The following is a 19142-nucleotide window of genomic DNA, read 5'->3' as shown; positions in this document are numbered from 1 at the left end:
TAAATTGATTTGTATCAAACTTGATTGCTATATTTTGCTATGTATGTCTATACAACACGAAACATGAGGCATTATCGTCATAAGTCCCTTCCCTTATACATTACTCCAACCATTAACTCTTTGAGCCAATGGTCATTATAGATAGTGTTATTAGGAATTGACAACTCCTCACTCACTCGATTGTTGGAGTGCATGATACCATATAATCCTTCGAACGATAAGCATAGATCTTGATAGGGTATCAATCATAGGCTTGGTTGTGAACTCATTGTTTGCTAATATACATATGAAACTAGCTTACTTATTATATCAATGAACTTTTATTATTGGAAACTTATTTACTTGTCCTAGCAACGAACTTGGTTGCTCATTATAACAATGAAACTTGTTTACTCGTTTTAGTAACAAACTTTATTTCCTATGAGAATATGAACGTTGCATCTCATTTAGGCAACATATTTTATCTCTCATGATGACAACGAACTTTGTTTATGCAAACTTATTACTTTTTTTTGCAATATATTTATATTTATGGAAACTTTGTTACTCGCTTTAGCAAAAAACTTCTATTCATGAAAACTTATTTACTTATTTTAGCAATGAACATTTGTTTATGGAAACTATTGTCAATATTCTGATTATCATGATTTCAAACTGTATTATGTTATAAACTTGTGAGTACTCACCAACTATTTTTATAGTTGACGATCGTTTTACATGCTTTTTCAGGAATCATCGAGTAAGTGGCACTTAGGGACACTTCACTTTTAGGAGCATTCGCATGTCTTGTATTTCAATTTGCATTATAATTTCATTTAAAAATTTGTTCAAACTCATTGTAAATTTGTAATGATTTTTAATACTATGGTTGGTATTGTCTTTTAACTTTTGCTATGAAACCCTTTGTACTGCCACGCCTTGTATTTCCTCTTTAGCAGGGTGTGACAATAGCGGCAAGCGAAGCATCAAAGGATGAGGTTTGGTTGAAGAACTTCATCGGAGATCTTGGAGTTGTGCCAACCATTAAGGATCCAATGGAAATTTTCTATGATAATGAAGGAGCGGTTGCCTTGATAAAGGAACCAAGAGATCATGGCAGATCGAGACATATCGACAAAAAATACCAATTCATCAGACATAGAGTAGAAGAAGGTCGTCTCGTAGTAAAGAGGGTATCATTTGAAGAGAATCTTGTAGATCCACTGACGAAGGGTATGAGTAGGGCTAAACACATTCAACATGGTAGAAGCATTGGTCTAAAAGATGATATCAGTTTTAGTAGTTAGATAGTTGTTTTTGAAACTTGTAACAAAGTAAATATAATTGACTTTTGGTGATTAAATAATAGAGAATTACTTATGAGTTTGTTTACTACCTTTTGTTAATTGTTGATTATTGTGTTTCATTTTTTCATGTTTTACTTCCCAAATAATTCGATTATTCAAAACTCCACAGTCAATCATACTTTTGGAAGTAAGTAGTGAATTAAGAATGACATAAATTGATTTTTAGATCGTCTAAAGAGTTTTGAGCATAGAAATATTGTTGCTACAATGTTCATGAGTACATAGAAATAAAGATTTAAGTATTAGATTAACCCACGCTTAGACAATTACTTCATGGAGATTATCATGAGTAATTCTGAGACGATAATATCTTATAATATTAAAACAACGATATATGAATTGTGGTTTACAAGTCAGTTGTACATTGATGATACATAAACTCATCAATAACTTGATATTATAAAATGTATTGTCGTGCATGATTTGGTGAGTAAATGGTGCAAGCTTATAGGTCAAAGTTTATTCATTCATTTTTCCCTAATGGGTAATGCGATATCTTTTGGCCCCTCGGAGATTTGATGTTGAATTATAGTGTCAGGTATGACCATGACTAAATTAATGTGTTCGAATAGAAGTTCTATGTCATTACAAATCAGAAATCAGGAAACAAAGTATTGTACAATGAGATTGATTATGTTCCATGTCTCATGTCTGAATGATATTGTGACAACCCGATATTTCAATTCATTATAATGATCTAAAGTCAAGTATTGTAGCCTATTTTTGAATTAATAAGAAAATAGCGTCAAAAATAAAATGTTCAAAAGTCTTAATTGGGTTGCATAAAGTAATAGATATCGTAACAAGGTTTTCAGAAATGTAAATAACAAAAAAAATCCGAGTTATAACGAAGAAGTTTTGACCAATCAAAGATCCGCGACAAAATCGTTAAAACACTATTAAGTGTAAAAAGTAAAATAAAAAAAAACTTTTTAGCCTTAGGTATCTAAACGAAAGTCGTAGATTATGTTAAACCTTGAACGTGCATAAAAAGAATGTCTAAATCTGACTTCGTATGAGGAAGTTATAATTTTTCTAAGTTTCAAAATAACAGTAGACAGCTTAAAACTCGAAATAAAGATCGAGTAGTTTTTAGCCGACACAACTTAGACGAGAATTGAAGGTCTCGACGATAGTAGTACAACGGTAAAAAGACAGACGAAAACGGACGTCGGATGAAGAAGTTATGGATTTTTAACAGACTTTTCTTGTCCCGGCCTATTAAAAATATATAAATAAAATAAAGTCATAATTTTGCCTACAAAGTCTAAATGAAAGTTGTAGAGTATGTTCTCACCTACGTCTGGATATAAAGAATGTCAAAAACGGAGCTCATATGCGAAAGTTACGTATTTTTGAAGTTTGGTATATCGGAGTACGCCAAGCGTACATGGGTAGCCCCAGCGTACTCGTATACATGGATTGGATTGGGCCATGTCAACCTGACCCACCACTCGAGTGTCTCGATTCTGAGACCATGACGCATCCGGTCTGATCCGAAGAGTACGCCCAGCGTACATGTCGACGGACATGTACGCCTAAAGTACGAATACTTACGCCCAACGCAAATCAACCATTCATCCCCTATAAATAGAACACAAGGGCTGTAGAGTTTGGTTGCTCATATTCTTCTCTCTCACTCCTTATTTGCTTGTTTTACGTGCAATTTATACCCCCAAAGCCCCAATATCATCCCGACACCCGAAGCAAGTCTCGAAGCTCCGAAACTCCCGAGAAATTTACCACTTTCCGGTCAAAGTGTTGCCCGAGTAAAGTCTCATTTTCATCAAATCATCACTTTTACCATGTGAGTTCATACCCCCACATTTTTCATACTTTTTTTTTTTTTTTTGCAGTTTTAAAGGGGCGGGGGGGGGGGGGGGGATACAAGTCTAATACAAAGATTTTGTGTTACAAATGATTTCAAATAGCGTTAAAATGACATCAAGTCATCGCAAACATTTCAAAACTTTTAAACCCTTTAAAAGGTTATACCAACTTATATTTTTCCCCAAAAAATCATATTTATATAATTGTATATGTATATAAATATAAAGGTTATTTCATTCACTTTCAATACTCTTCATAACTTGCCGAGCAAGGGGTTGCATTCATGAAGAATTAGTATCAATACAGAAAATACATATAAATTATAATAGGTATAATTTATGATTCAAGAACACTAATACACGAGTCAAGTATACGCTAGTACATTGTTTTACAATAAAAAGGGTTGGATTCAAAACCACACAAGTGTAAAAAATTTACAAATACATTTCAAGAATACTAAACTAGAAACTTACTAACAATCATTTATTTCAGAATGATTGAGTTTTCATCGTTATTATACACATAACATCTATATACTTTTCTAGGAGTAAATATGTTCAGGTTGTTAGTACATTTAAACAACATAGTTAAAGTCCTGATATTATAACCAGAATCTCCATCATAGGGATTGAAACAAATGTGTATAGATCTATATGGGATTGACAATCCCGCACCTAAACTGTTAGCTACAGTTAGACCGGCAGGTCTGGGGTGACAATTGTTATCAACATTTCTGACGCCTCCAAAGAGTCGTATCAGGCCATCTAGTCATAGTATGGTTATAATAAACTCATGAAAAAGATATTAAAAAATACGGTTAGTGTATAACTAACTAAACTTGAGTACATTTCAAAATACTAACTTTACAAAGGTACAATTTACAGTATTACATTATAGTTTACCATAACAGCTAACCAAGCACAATTACTTTTACGTATTTTACAAAGGAAATTCAAATACAAAATACTGGTTTACAAACATAATGTGGGATTAAAACTACTTTCATATACAAAAGAAAATATAGGATTTTCTGGAACAGTTTTACATATTCAATGAATATAAAACAATCTTTCAAACATAAATACTTATACACTCACTCAACTTTATGTTAATACTCCTTTTCAAATTACTTGTATTCTCAGGGAATCGGTAGACAGGTACTTCCCAAGCTTCTGAGAAGACATAGCCGTTTTGAGTCATGTCTTCTATATTTTGTTTCAACTATTTTGGTGTCAATATACTACACTTGAACACATGTATAAACTTTTAATTATTAACGCAGTGGTTGTTTGTACTTTGATGTCTATAAATGCATGTGTTGTGATACTACAAATGAAGTCATTTACCCCCGGACGTTTTCACCGTTTGGTTTGCGGGTGTGACAGATATCTTGCAGAATGAAGGGTTATATGAGCACCTATCATAGGACGCGTAACTGACATGGCAAGAGTTCGACAACGGCTTTTAGAAGCTACAATTTGTTGATCGATTCGGAAGTTATACTGGCAATCATAGTTACAGACTTATCCAAGTGGGAGACTGTTGGATTAGGTGTCTAAGCCTATAACTATGATTGGTATAAACTTGAATTGATAGTAGACAATCCTTTTGGGTCGGCCTTAAAACCTAGCAATTAGACAGAATAATTTTTGGAGAGAGAGAGAGTGAGAGAGAGAGAGAGATTGGTTTTTTTTTTATTAATAAATTGAAATGAATAATTTATTAATATATTATGAGAATAATATGTTAATTAGAAATAGTAACATTTAATTAACAATTAATTGGAATTAATTTCAGGATTAATGGAATTAACTGAAAGTGCAGGGTCTAAATTGTTTAATAGTTGAGAAAAAAAACTCCAAAACCTTCTACACATAGGGTGGACGGTTTCTAAGGGATAATCTAGGGTTTCTAGATTATCCCATGTGGATAAATATGGAGTTGGATAATTACCAATTTGAAATATTATTATTATATTCAAATTAGGGTTATCTAGTGCGTCCTTGTACCACTATATAAAGTACCCTATGCCTAGCAATTTCGGTCACTCATACTCTTAGAGAGTTAGGCCGAAATTTTACCCTCCTCCCTCATCTTTCCATAGTATCCTTTTTTCTAGTGTTGGGTATGAACCATTAGAGACACGATGCTTATGGTGCTTGCTTCTAAAGCTTCAACAAGACAAGGATTGTTGTTATTTTCTATAATAACATAAAGGTATGTTATTCTACACCCTTTATGTATTTTTCGAAAATTACCTAGGGTTTCTAGGGTTCCTTTTGTTGTTCATAGTTATAGGTTCAATAGTGAAAACATAGATCTTATTTTAGGTTGCATGCACATTTAAGAGTTTTAAGTTTGTTTTTGTTATGCCTAAAAACCATCACAAAGAACATTATTCCTTGCTTGAACCCTTAACCCTATCGCAACTGGAACTGGCTCTTTAGTTGTCTTAGGATAATACCATGTTAACTGAACTTCTTAGTTAATTGTTAATCAATCGATATCTTATCCGCATCACCTAATCAGTCGGTCTGTAACAGCCAAAAATCCAGGTATCCTTCTATTTTGCCCTGCATCTTTGATATGCTATCATTTTAGGGCTTTCATGTTAGGTGAGTACGTTGGGCGTACAAGGTGTACGCTGCGCGTACTCGCACGCTTCATTTGGATGCGTTCACCCTCAGGTACGTTGGGCGTAACCGGTCCAGACCTAAAAACCCTAATTCTTTTGGAGGGCTATAAAAGGAATGTGTGGCTGGACTTCTCAGCCACCATCCCTCAGAGAGAAACCCTAAAGAGTGTGTGCATTCGTTCTTAGGCCATTTTGTGAGTATTCTAAGCTTTGTGGTCCCATTCCAAGGTAGCAAAGGAGAAGAAGAGCTCATTGGGAAGGCTAGAAGTGGTGTTCAAGTGTGGATCTGAGCTTTGCAAGGGTTGAAGCTGCATTATCAGGTAAAAAGTTCGGATCTTGTCATATGGTTCATGTTATATGCTTCAAGTACCAGTTTCTAGGGTTTTAGTCCCAAAGGTGGAGGCTTTTTGTGCAAATGGTCTCCATAAGCTTAGATCCATCATATTTCTAGTTTATTGGAGTTGTAGACTCATAAAAATGATATCTTGGACATGAATGTTGCACCATGCATGAGATCTAGGTCCTTGAGTTGGAATAGAATGATGTTAAGAAGTGTTGGAGCCTATACAGCCATGCCAAGGCTTAAAGGTCTCGACTTTATGGGTTTAGACGCATACACAGAGTCGGATCTAGAAGTTGGAGTAATGGATTAACCGATTAAGACCAGAAATGAAGTATGTTAGAGTCTGATGGTTACGCTAGGCGTAACTCCCAGTACGCGCAGCGTACTGGATGGAGACCCCGATCCATGGGTTGGCGATGTACGCCCCGTGTACATCAAGCAGTACGCCCCGCGTACTCACAAGGTTGACTTTTGTTGACTTTTAGGGTTTTGGTCAACATGAAGACGTTGGGTCAAGGAAGGGTAAAATGGTCTTTTACCCTCTAAGGAATGATGATAAGGGGTAAGGTTTAATTGTGGAAGTCTTTGATTATTAAAATGATATTTTTATGATTAGGCGAGGTAGAGTCGTCGTTGGGATTTGGAGTTAGCGAGTACGCGAAATCTTAGACTTTCCACGAGGTGAGTTTTCTCACTATACTGTACCCGGAAGGGTTTTATTGTGTGATCGGAAGGTCGGATATGTTATGAGTTATATGCATTGTATGTGATAAGTTAATCGTTTATATGTTCCATGTATGATATGCTTGATATGGGCCGGAAGGCATTATGTTATGGGCCGGAAGGCATTATGTTATGGGCCGGAAGGCGTTAAGGTTGACGTAGGTAGGACCGGAAGGTTTACCTAGTCGGGACAGAAGTCCCCTGAGACACATGGACCGGAAGGTCAGGGCCTGGAAAGGCGTATGTGCGTAAGTTGTATTTTGGGGAACTCACTAAACGTTTATGCTTACCGTTGTTGTGTTATGTGTTTCAGGTACTAGCGAGGACCGTGGGAAGCCGCCGGCGTGATTGTACACATTGTCGGAAAAACTATTTTATGATCATTGGGATGTATTTTGTAATGATAACATTGTTCATGTTTGAATTTGGAATATTAAACGATGGTTTTTAATGTTTGCAAAAATGAAAATTTTGTTTTAATATTTACATTGTTACAAGTTGGTATCAGAGCCAGGGCACGGGTCGATGTGTTCGACGGGGACGTCGAACCCTATAATGTGGGGTGAAAGTGGGTTAGATCTGATCCCATGATGTGCGTAAACTCACTTAGTTTTAAACCTACTTTTAGTTGTAAAATAAACACACAAAGGCAGTGAACCTATCAATTGTGGTATAGTCAAATAAGTAGGGTATCGAACACAGGGAACGACAAATTAAAAATAAAAACTAATTCTATCTAAATTAATTAATAAGTAGAGGGTTTTCTCTAGTTTTACAAGACTAGAAACTTACTAACTATTACTTAATCTAAAAACTAGAAAAACAAAGAATTAACTAGATTCAATAATACGAAGGAACTTCTGTTTAGTTCAACTCAATTGATCCTATGGTTGATTTCAAGGTAATAGTGCAATGGATTAATTCTTTTGTTGGTTACCGATTCAAGTTACTAGGTTTGCATTCACTACACTAATCCTTAGTAAATTAAACTAACTTAAATAGTGATCAGTTGTCTAATTCAATTTAGTTCACTAGATTAATTATTCGGATTATTTTAGACTCATAATAGTTAATCAATTTGGTTTTTAATTAACATCTTGTTGATGGTCATCACAAAGGCTTGCACATGGATTTACTTAATTTTCTTATTAATTCTAGTTTCATGTTCATTAATCCTAGACATATAACAAAGTAGTCACATGGTATATGAGGTTGATAATTAAACGATGTTCATGCTATTTAATTACCTTCCTATTAACAGGAAATCAATTATCATTCACACACAAGGTTCTTTAGCAAGCTAAAATAACAAATAAATCACCAACATTGAATTAATCCTACCAATAATCAAACCATAGTCTCAATTTTGTATCCCCAAACAGAAGTTAAGAGTTTTAGCTCATGATTGAAGTAAATAACAACATAAAAACAAATTCTAATTGCCTAACCATAATGGAAAACAAAAGATTAAGTATAATGATGAAATTTGCCTCAAATATCCTTCGGGATGCTTCTATCTTCATCTTCTAGGGTTTCTCTGGCCTCTGAATCACAGCTAATTGCTCTAGAATTGTCCCAGAAGTGTTTTTCCTCGATCTGAGAAGTTATCTATATATTTGCGTATCGACTCGTCGAGTCAGGTGACGAATCGTCGAGACCGTCTCACAATTCCCGTATACGATAAGTATCTGGGTTCCCGAGTCATTATCTTCTCGAATCTTCAATTGGACTCGCCGAGTAGTCGACCCTACTCGCTGAGTAGGTGCTATTTTTGGTGTTTTTCTTCTTTATTCAATTCCCAAGCTCCTAACCGCTTCTCCTTCTTCCTTTTGCTTTCGAGCTTCATTTTTGGACTGAAAATACAATTCAAACACTTTTAAGTACCTTTTGTCCATGAAATGCAATAATTTAGTTAATAAATGAATAAAAATCTATACTTAATACAAAATAAATATGCACATATCAAAATACCCACACTTGACTTTTGCTTGCCCCCAAGCAAAACTGAATTTTAAAACATTAGAATTATATATGACAACTCCAATCTAACCCAGCCATTATGCCAAGACCGCAATGCATGCATTTGTGTCTAAATTTTTCCTAATAACCCCCCATACTCCAAATACTCACAATCCTCATAAAGATTCGCCCACTCACCCCGAACTGTGCTCATTTTATGCAACCCTCCGAATCCATCCTCAGAAAACCTCTTACCCTCAAGGTGTTTTTAATTGAGAAACCCAAGCATACATAATCTAGAATTACAACTTTTCGATACCACTATGGAGCTCTTTTGAATTCTTCACTTCCTTGATAATTTGATCTTTGATCTCTTTGAATTCACCACCTTGTATTGATTGATTTTTGGTATCTTCAACTTTTTGAATTTCTTCGAATTTTGATCTTTAGATCTTCACTTTATTTGCTCCATAATTCTTACAAATTTCTTGTAATTCTCTCTTTTTTTTACATGTATTCCTCACTTTTTTCACTCAAATCCCTACATGCTTAAGCAGGGGCGCTCAACCTCAACCTTTATTGGCTAACGATAACAATTTTCCTGGATACATTTCAGGTTTAGGCTACTAAACATATTGCATCCCTCAGGCTGAGCGAGGTCGTGTTTTTATCTCATGATTTCACTAGAATAAGGAAGCCACAAATGCACTAGAACGTATATAGGCTCAACTAAACATTTGGATTTTCATGCAACTATCAACATAATTCTAACATGGAATCCTAATTTGCTTTTACCAAAATTTTCTAAATTAAATCCCTAAGTCATATTTTTGGTATGCAACAATTTTTTTAAAATAAGCCTAAATTAAGATTCTAAATTTTCTAATATGTGACTAACCCCCTACCCCACACTAATTTTATGCAATGCCCTCATTGCATACTATGCAGAAATAAAAATGCAAATATAGAGAGAATTGGAACAAACTCCCTTGGGATAGCAGTCAATAGGTTGACACTCTTCTTTCCAGCTCCAACTTCATTTGACTTTAGCCATGGAAACAACGCATCCATGACTTGGGCATCAAAATCTCATGTGGCAGCTCCAAATACGCAGGTAAAACAGTGTAAAATCTTCAAGAATCGATATGGAAGAATAAGTGGTCAAGTGGTACACTTAGCAGCATCAAATCAGCAGTCCTTTTGGCATAAAAATGATCGACTCATCGAGTCATAGATGAGACTCATCGAGTACAAGCGTGACCATCTCAGAATTTGCGAAAATACAAGGCGACTCGTCGAGTTAGCTTAGTGCACTCGACGAGTAGGCCACTGGGCGAAAAAACATTATATTTTGCAATTGTTCCAGCCTCTAATAACTCTTCTAAACTCCTCCTCACTTCTAGACTCAATTGCTCATATCCCTAGGGACCGGACTCGACACGTTGACTTTAACGCTTCACTTCCTTGACTCTCTTTCACTCGTTATAACTCCCGTTTCTCTATAACTTTAAACCCTTCCTATGCAAGCATTCCTGATCCAATCCTGAAAATGACTAATGCAAACCAACATTAAGCAAAATAATAAAGGTCTTAACAAACTTCATACACACCAAATAAAAACAAAAATAAAAATGAAAATTGTTTGATAAAAACACAAATAAATTAATCCTCATCATCATCATCGTCCTCCCGTGCAGCTCCACTTCCACCTGCAACACTCCTTCTTGCACTAATCAAGTCATCCCATGCCGGAATATATGGAAAGTTACCACCATCGATGTGTGGGATGTTGAAGTGGTCGAATAATTGGATGTGGGATTGATTGCTGAAGGTGATCCCCTGCGCCATTTGATCTTGTAACTGCCTCATCTCCACATTGTACCAATCCATTGGTACTTCTTCATTTTCAACCGGAATCACCGGCGGCTCTTCCTCCACATCCCGTTCCCGCCTCGATCGAACCCTCCTTCCCGGTGTTTCGGGACCAACAACAGGATCATCATGCGAGATAGCATAATGACCCCCACCATAGTCTTCAATAATTCTAGCCTGCCGAAAAAGAATCGGATTGAATGGAGGTGTAGGAATCATCATCATAAAGTTCCATGCACCACGGGTTATCAACCCAAATGAGTTGGCTAGCTGGGTGACAAACATACCACCATTAATTTGAGAAGTTTTGTGATCCTTGACCGCACCCTCCGATAGATATGAAGCCAAACACCAAGGAATATTGCAAAAAATGTCGGGTGTAATAATGCTCCATAAGTAGAAGACATCAAGGTTAGAAACCTTGTCATCATCCTTCCTTTGATTAATAGTGGATGAAATGAGACGATGAATAAGGTGGTGTGTAGGCGATCTAATGCTCCCTTCTTGTGCCGATTTCGGAATATAAACTTTGTTGCCAATTGTGTTCCACTAACTCGTGCTAGTTACTCCGTCGGGAAACACCATGTGGGTTTGCTCCAAAAAGGCCCGAAAGATAGTTGTTGAGACCAAGGATTGGTCATAAATTCCCAATCGACAAGCAAGTTCGATCACAGAACAATGATGAAATTCAGCACCAAGGCAGAAACTAAAACTTGTTGGGTGATAACAATCCACACCCCCCGTGAAAGACACCGTGGAGAAAAACTCTAAGCATAGCTCCAAATACATCGACTCTTGAATTCAAAAGACCCGGCTCCACCCGTCACAAATCATCATTTCTCCTTCATGGGTAAACTCCTTCAAAAGATAAGGAGCTAACTCCTCTTCATAGCGTACCGTCTGTAACCAATCCCAATCTATCCTATTAGGCACGTACACTTCTTTTTTCCTTATATCGGCCAACTTTCTTCTTCCACTTCCGCATCGTTGAAGCGGACTCGATTCGTGGGAAATTCAACCAAGGAAAGTCCTCTTGGTTTGCACTAAAACTCTGCCTCCTGTTAAACATAACTTCTGCAAAACAAAGATACAAAACCCAAAAACATAGATTATACTTAAAAGAAGTCATGCACATGTTTTCCCGACTCGACTCGTCGAGTCCATATATGACTCGGCGAGTCGCGAGAACTGCACGAGTCACTCAGCGGGTTGGTTGAAATCAGACCATGAAATCTGCAAACACTTCAAGGGTTTTGTCTAGGAACTTGTATATAAGGTAATAGGCAAGAATAAGCATGCAAAACATCATAATTCATGAAAAATCAAAACCCTAGAATTTTACTATTTTTCAAAATCAGGTTTTTCTATGCAATGTCCATCATAGATGATCTTAAAATCATACTTTTAACAGAAAAGAAAAAGGTATTAGTTACCTTTCTTTGATGGAACTTGAAAAATGTTGAAGAACAATGAAGAGGAAGATGAAAGCTTGAGAGAGAATGAAGAAAGAGGCGCACGACGAGTGGGTTGTTTTGCTTAAAAAAACTGATTCTTTTAGGGTTAAAACCCCATTTACCAGTTGTAAATTTTTTTTCTGTGAATAATACCGACTCATCGAGTCGGGGTCAGACTCGGCGAGTCTGGTCGCGATGCAAGTTTTTTTCTGAAATCTATATGGACTCGTCGAGTCACGGTTAGACTCGGCGAGTCTCTTGCAAACAATCCAAAATTTTTAAAAATTCTTGTCATTTCATTTAGGAAAGAAAATGTTTGTTACCCCAGACTTAGTCCATATGCACTCTCAAGCAGACATATCTGATGAATTGGAAGATTAAAACTTTAAAAATGAAAAAAATGCAAACAAAACTAAAAAGGTAAAAGAAAGCAAACTTTAAATAAGGGGTTGCCTCCCGCCAAGCGCTTCTTTTTAAGGAGTCGTTAGCTGGACTCCTTCTCGTCTACGTCTCGTCATCTTCCAGCACCGGAAATTCACACCTAATCTTTTGTGGTTTGTACTTTGTCTTATAAGCGTGAACCTTCTTTTTATAAGCCCGTTTTAATTCCTCTCTCTTCTTTATTACAACATCATCCTTAGCTGCTTGGGCTTCTTTTCTCCTCTTTTTCTTCTTCACCCCATTCTTTTTCTCCATCTCTTTCACCTCCTTTTCATTAAACTTAAGTACTTCACATTCTGTGAAAGTTCATGCTCTAGGTTTGGTATTGAATGGTTGATCAGCCTCCACTCTCCTATCCATTGCCTTCTCTTCTTTTTCTGTGTTTAACCCATCTACAAGCGGAATTGCATCAAGAATTGCTATATGGGCATGTTGTACTTTCGTATCCGTCTCTCCTTCCGCTGTTTGTTCTTCTAAAGAATCATGAAAAATATCCATGCCCCGAATATGCAGAGAATCAGCAACAAGCAGATTTAAGTCATCCGAGTTGTTATGAAATTCAAATGGACTTGTCGAGTCCAATAAAGTGACTCGGCGAGTCTGATCGTTTTCCATCTTTTCTTGAGTGTTTTCTAAATTGGCTCCTTCCAGTAGCTTTTCTAACTCCTCCAAGTCCTTGTTAACATCTCCATCCTCTCCAGAATGTAGCAGAAACTTGCTTGGATCTTCTTTTTGCAAAAGTTCAAGTTCTTTTTGTAGTATCTCATCATCTAAATCGATAAATGAGATCTCTTCTTTCCCTTTCTCTTCTTGCTTGGCTTCTGGTATAGCTTTAAATACTGCTGACTCGTCTCCTACCCTTAATGTTAGTGTAGACTCACATACATCAATTAAAGCACACGCGGTGTTTAAAAATGGCCTCCCCAAAATAATTGGAACTTCGGGGTCTTCTTCCATATCTATCACCACAAAGTCTACTGGAAAGATGAACTTGTCAACTTTAATGAGAAGATCCTCGCAAACTCCTTTTGGATGAATTGTCGTCTTGTTAACCAAATGGATCTTCATGTTTACCGGTCTTGGCTCTGGTAAGTTCAGCTTCTTGAAGAAAGAGAGAGGCATCAGGTTGATGCTTGCACTGGAATCGGTCAATGCTTGAGTGACAAATGCATTTCCATATTGGCACGGAATTATGACACTTCCCGGATCGCCCTTCTTTTCGGGTAACTCACTCAACATTATCTCTGTGACTTTGGCCAAGTCTTTCCTAGCAGCAAAGAGTCCTTTTAGTAAGTTGAAATACTTGGGCGTTGTAAGCATCGTATCTACGAATGGCACATTGACTTGGAGGGCTTTAACATGCTTCATAAAAGCTTTATAAGCTTCCACTTTTTCCATAGGCATGGCTTTGATTGGGAATGGTAGAGGGGGATTATATGGCTTTAAGTGGATGGCAGTTTTGTCTTGCACGCATGGACTCGTCGAGTCCATTTGAGGGACTCGGCGAGTCGGGTCGGGTTTAGCTGGAACCGAATCTTCTATCTTCTCTGTCTTGCTATTAGAGACCCTCTGTGCCTGTGTGAAAAATTTTTCACAGTTGGAAGTCACCATACTCACATTTTCCATTCTGGGATTATTCTCGGTGTTACTTGGAAGTTGGCCCGGTCTTCTTTCATTCACTTGATGTGCAAGCTGTCCCAGCTGTTTCTCAATGTTGAGAATGGATGCCTGCTGATTCCTTAACATATTTCTGGTCTCTTGCATTGCTACATTGTGATCATTGTGTCTCTTTTCAGACACGGTTATGAATCTAGTGAGCATTTCTTCCAAATTGGCATTCTTTTCCATCACAGGTTCTTCCTTTTGATAGAATCCCCTCTCCTTCTGCTTGTATTTCTCCTCCTTGGCCTTTTTATATTCGTCGTATGGAAGCCATTCCTTCTTCAGTTTCCGCCAATCCTCGTCGTATCTATCGCCACTAGAGTAAAACACTTGAGCCTTCTTATTTCCATTTTCGTCAAGATCACAATCCTTGGTGAGGTGGGGCCCTCTACAATTCTCACATCCAACTCGAATAACATGGATTGTTTGATCCATTTTTGTCATCCTTCTATCTAGAATATCGAGCTTAGCTATTACCGCCGCCATGCTATCATTCACCGAGTTCATTGCTCCCCGACTTACTTCATTTCTCGGATTGTGGTATTCTCTAGAATGCTTAGAGAATTCTTCAATTAACTCCTTGATTTCTGGAGGCGGCTTTCTGGTGAGCGGGCCTTGTGAACCGAGCAATTGCCTTGTGGTAACATTGACTCCATCATAAAAAATGGAAACCTCTTGTTGGCTATTAAGGTCATGGTGTGGGAAATTTCTGAGCAAACCTTTATATCTTTCCCAAGCTTCATAAAGAGATTCACCGGGTTGTTGCTCGAAGTTGGCGATGGCTTTCTTCAACTTAGCTATCTTGGAAGGCGGGCAAAAGTGGTCTATGAATTCCTCTCTCATCTTGGCCCATGTGGTGGCCGATCCAGGAGGAAGTGACTTGAGCCAATCCTTCGCAGCACCTTTAAACGTGACTGGGAGCATACGAAGTAGCTGGGTCTCACGAGGGACATTTGGTACATTGAAGTAGTCAGCCACATCATTTACTTCATCCAAGTGCTTGTAGGCGTCTTCGTGGTCTTTCCTATAAAAAGGGATCTCCTTGAGTTGAGCGAGAATATGGCCTTTTAGCTCGAAAGTAATGGTTGCGGGAATTGCGGGTTGCACAAGTCCTAGGCCGGTGTCATCACGCATCCTCTTCATCCATTCCCCCATGGGCATTTCATCGATATTAGCCATAGCGGTAGCTAAATCGTCTTCAAACTCGGATTCGTGCTTGTATGTGGGTTCGTCCTCTTCCTCGGTCTCGTACTCGATGTCTTTTAGAATTAGATCTTCGATTGTTAAAGAGGCAATGGATGCTCCTGATTTGTTGCTCCTTTTCTTGCTGAAAACAAACTTGAGGTTTTTGAGTGGTGAGTTCTTTGAAGAAGCGGATTCTCCAACGGTTTTGCCTGTGCTCCTTCTTAGTGCGGTTTCCGGATCTTCAAGAGGGGGGACCAGAGGTGTATCAGATCCTCAGGTCATGAAACAACTGCAAACAAAACAGATAACGCGTAAAAAGAACAAAAATATAAATAAAAATTTAAAGCTGATTCAGCGATGTACTCGCCGAGTCTACACGAGTGCACTCGGCGAGTCCAAGGTAAAATCAGATTTTTTTTAATTTTATTTTTATTTTTATTTTAAATATACTACCTAATAAATTAAACGGTAATTAACTTTGTGTAAGATAAATCTCACACAAAGGATCGATTGAATTAGAATTTAATGCTAATTTTAGAACCGTTCTCCGGCAACGACGCCAAAAACTTGATGTGCGTAAACTCACTTAGTTTTAAACCTACTTTTAGTTGTAAAATAAACACACAAAGGCAGTGAAACTATCAATTGTGGTATAGTAAAATAAGTAGGGTATCGAACACAGGGAACGACAAATTAAAAATAAAAACTAATTCTATCTAAATTAATTAATAAGTAGAGGGTTTTCTCTACTTTTACAATACTAGAAACTTACTAACTATTACTTAAATTTAAAAACTGGAAAAACAAAGTATTAACTAGATTCAATAATATGAAGGAACTTCTGTTTAGTTCAACTCAATTGATCCTATGGTTGATTTCAAGGTAATAGTGCAATGGATTAATTCTTTTGTTGGTTACTGACTCAAGTTACTAGGTTCGCATTCACTACACTAATCCTTAGTAAATTAAACTAACTTAAACAGTGATCAGTTGTCTAATTCAATTTAGTTCACTAGATTAATTATTCGGATTATTTTAGACTCACAATAGTTAATCAATTTGGTTTCTAATTAACTTCTTGTTGATGGTCATCACACAAGCTTGCACATGGATTTACTTAATTATCTTATTAATTCTAGTTTCATGTTCATTAATCCTAGACATATAACAAAGTAGTCACATGGTATATGAGGTTGATAATCAAACGATGTTCGTGCTATTTAATTACCTTCCTATTAACAGGAAATCAGTTATCATTCACACAAGGTTCTCTAGCAAGCTAAAATAACAAATAAATCACCAACATTGAATTAATCCTACCAATAATCAAACCATAGTCTCAATTTTGTATCCCCAAACAGAAGTTAAGAGTTTTAGCTCATGATTGAAGTAAATAACAGCATAAAAACGAATTCTAATTGCCTAACCATAATGGAAAACAAAAGATTAAGTATAATGATGAAATTTGCCTCAAATCTCCTTCGGGATGCTTCTATCTTCATCTTCTAGGGTTTCTCTGGCCTCTGAATCACAGCTAATTGCTCTAGAATTGTCCCAGAAGTTTTTTTCCTCGATCTGAGAAGTTATCTATATATTTGCGTATCGACTCGTCGAGTCCGTCTCACAGTTCCCGTATATGATAAGTATCTGGGTTCCCGAGTCATTATCTTCTCGAATCTTCACTTGGACTCGCCGAGTAGTCGACCCTACTCGCCGAGTAGGTGCTATTTTTGGTGTTTTTCTTTTTTATTCAATTCCCGAGCTCCTAACCGCTTCTCCTGCTTCCTTTTGCTTCCAAGCTTCATTTTTGGACTGAAAATACAATTCAAACACTTTTAAGTACCTTTTGTCCATGAAATGCAATAATTTAGTTAATAAATGAATAAAAATCTATACTTAATACAAACTAAATATGCACATATCATCCCACATCGGCTGGGAAGGAGAACTAAGCATTCCTTATAAGGGGTGTCGATACCTTCCCTATCACAACGCGTTTTAAAGTCGTGAGGGTAGTATATCCCATAAGAACTCTGTAGTTAAGCGTGCTCGGGCGGGAGTAGTACCAGGATGGGTGACCCCGTGGGAAGTCCTCGTGCCGAGTGGCCCAAACCGGACAATATTGTGATACGTGCCATAGGCGGATGTTACACTGTCAAGGTCGTGAAGGCCTAACGGTAGCTTGCTCTACTCTCACTACCTGACCTACTTGGATTTTCCCAACCGCAAGAAACTATGGCGTTCCCTCAAAATATACCTGATCCAAATTCCTAACATGCCGCAAGAAACTATGGCGTTCCCTCAAAATATACCTGATCCAAATTCCTAACATGGGTAAAATTTTAAAATAGCTCGCACTTGGAACTATCCACGGTGGTCCCAAGTGATTATCCTTTACTTGAATTTTTCTATACTCTGATAACCTTGTAACAACTGAATTACCAAGCCATCCCACAATCTCCCTACCCAACCACTACTACACTAAGGTTATTGGACTAAGATCCCATGATCAAACGATATCGGGTGCCCATACCCCAAACCAGATTAAGCACCTTACTACTCTCGACAAAAGATTGTTGTATCCAAAGTACCTTCCCTTGAAACAATTCAACATATTTTTACAATCCCCACTGATGAACAGGAACCTACTAGACCGTCATTTGGAACAGGTAGATAATCACTTCATTGCTCTACTTACTACCAAATCAAACTCAAGTCTTCTATAGACAATAATTCCACAATCCAACAATTTAGGGAAAACGTACCCAGAAACGAAGATATATCATAAATAGAACTTGACGATAGGTTGTCATGTCCACTAAGCTCCAAATTACACAGCTCAAGACCTTCAAAGCATCTTACTATCGACAAGAACAACCAATGATCGAGATTGCACAAACAACAACCTAGTAATCTAATTTTCTACTAAACTAAACCCATGCGGAACTACATATACCAAACTCTGAAGTTAATTGACAGATCAACCACTACTTACCTTAGACTATATATATATAGCAATCTATACATAGAGATGACAAATCCTTAAATAACCGATGCTCGACCTGAGCGACCTAACCACCTCTTGATTAGTTCAACGGTCTTCCCGAAAGGGACCATTAGCTATAATGAGCTCCTTGACCAAAAAATTCCTATCGTGAATACAACTCATGTATTTCCAAGCACATACATCAGATGGAAACTTACTCTGTACCCTCATCTCAAACCAAATTCTCACATACCCGAACCACCGATCCCTGTAACCCATTCATTCGGAACCATGAACTCACACAGATCGATGATCTTCTAAGTGACATACCCATATCTCCCCCACTTTGGTTCAAACTATCACCAACTGACGTTGTAGACAAAAAACACTTCAACCTAGCTCAGCCAGATACATTCCATCCCTAACTCTTGGAATGTATAACACAACGTAACATGATCTCCAAGATAAAGACCCAACAAACTCAAATACATTTCGAATCTCAGATGGAGTCCTCGGAAACTTCCATATCATAACCACCTCTTTCATCAAGAATCTCATGCAGATGTGCAAGAAATAAATTTGATAGTCCATTCATATCACTGATTCTCTATCTAGGAACAAATGGACTACAACACACTTCGCCTCTGAATCCCTAACCATCACTTCATCGCGAGAAAAAAAACAAGAGGTATTATCTTCATAGTCG

The 19142-nt window shown here is 37.3% G+C and overlaps 1 non-coding gene across 1 annotated transcript; it reads left to right on the top strand.

Moving 5' to 3' along the window:
- Window positions 1-14953: 14953 nt before the first annotated feature.
- On the top strand, window positions 14954-15060 carry LOC145019125 (small nucleolar RNA R71). Its single transcript, XR_013667443.1, has one exon. It is a non-coding gene; the product is annotated as a small nucleolar RNA R71 (small nucleolar RNA).
- The last annotated feature ends 4082 nt before the right edge of the window (window positions 15061-19142 follow it).

The sequence above is a fragment of the Lactuca saligna genome, chromosome 9 (assembly GCF_052625555.1).
Source record: "Lactuca saligna cultivar CGN05327 chromosome 9, ASM5262555v1, whole genome shotgun sequence".
Classification (NCBI taxonomy): domain Eukaryota; kingdom Viridiplantae; phylum Streptophyta; class Magnoliopsida; order Asterales; family Asteraceae; genus Lactuca; species Lactuca saligna.
This window is presented reverse-complemented; position numbering and strand designations above follow the sequence as displayed.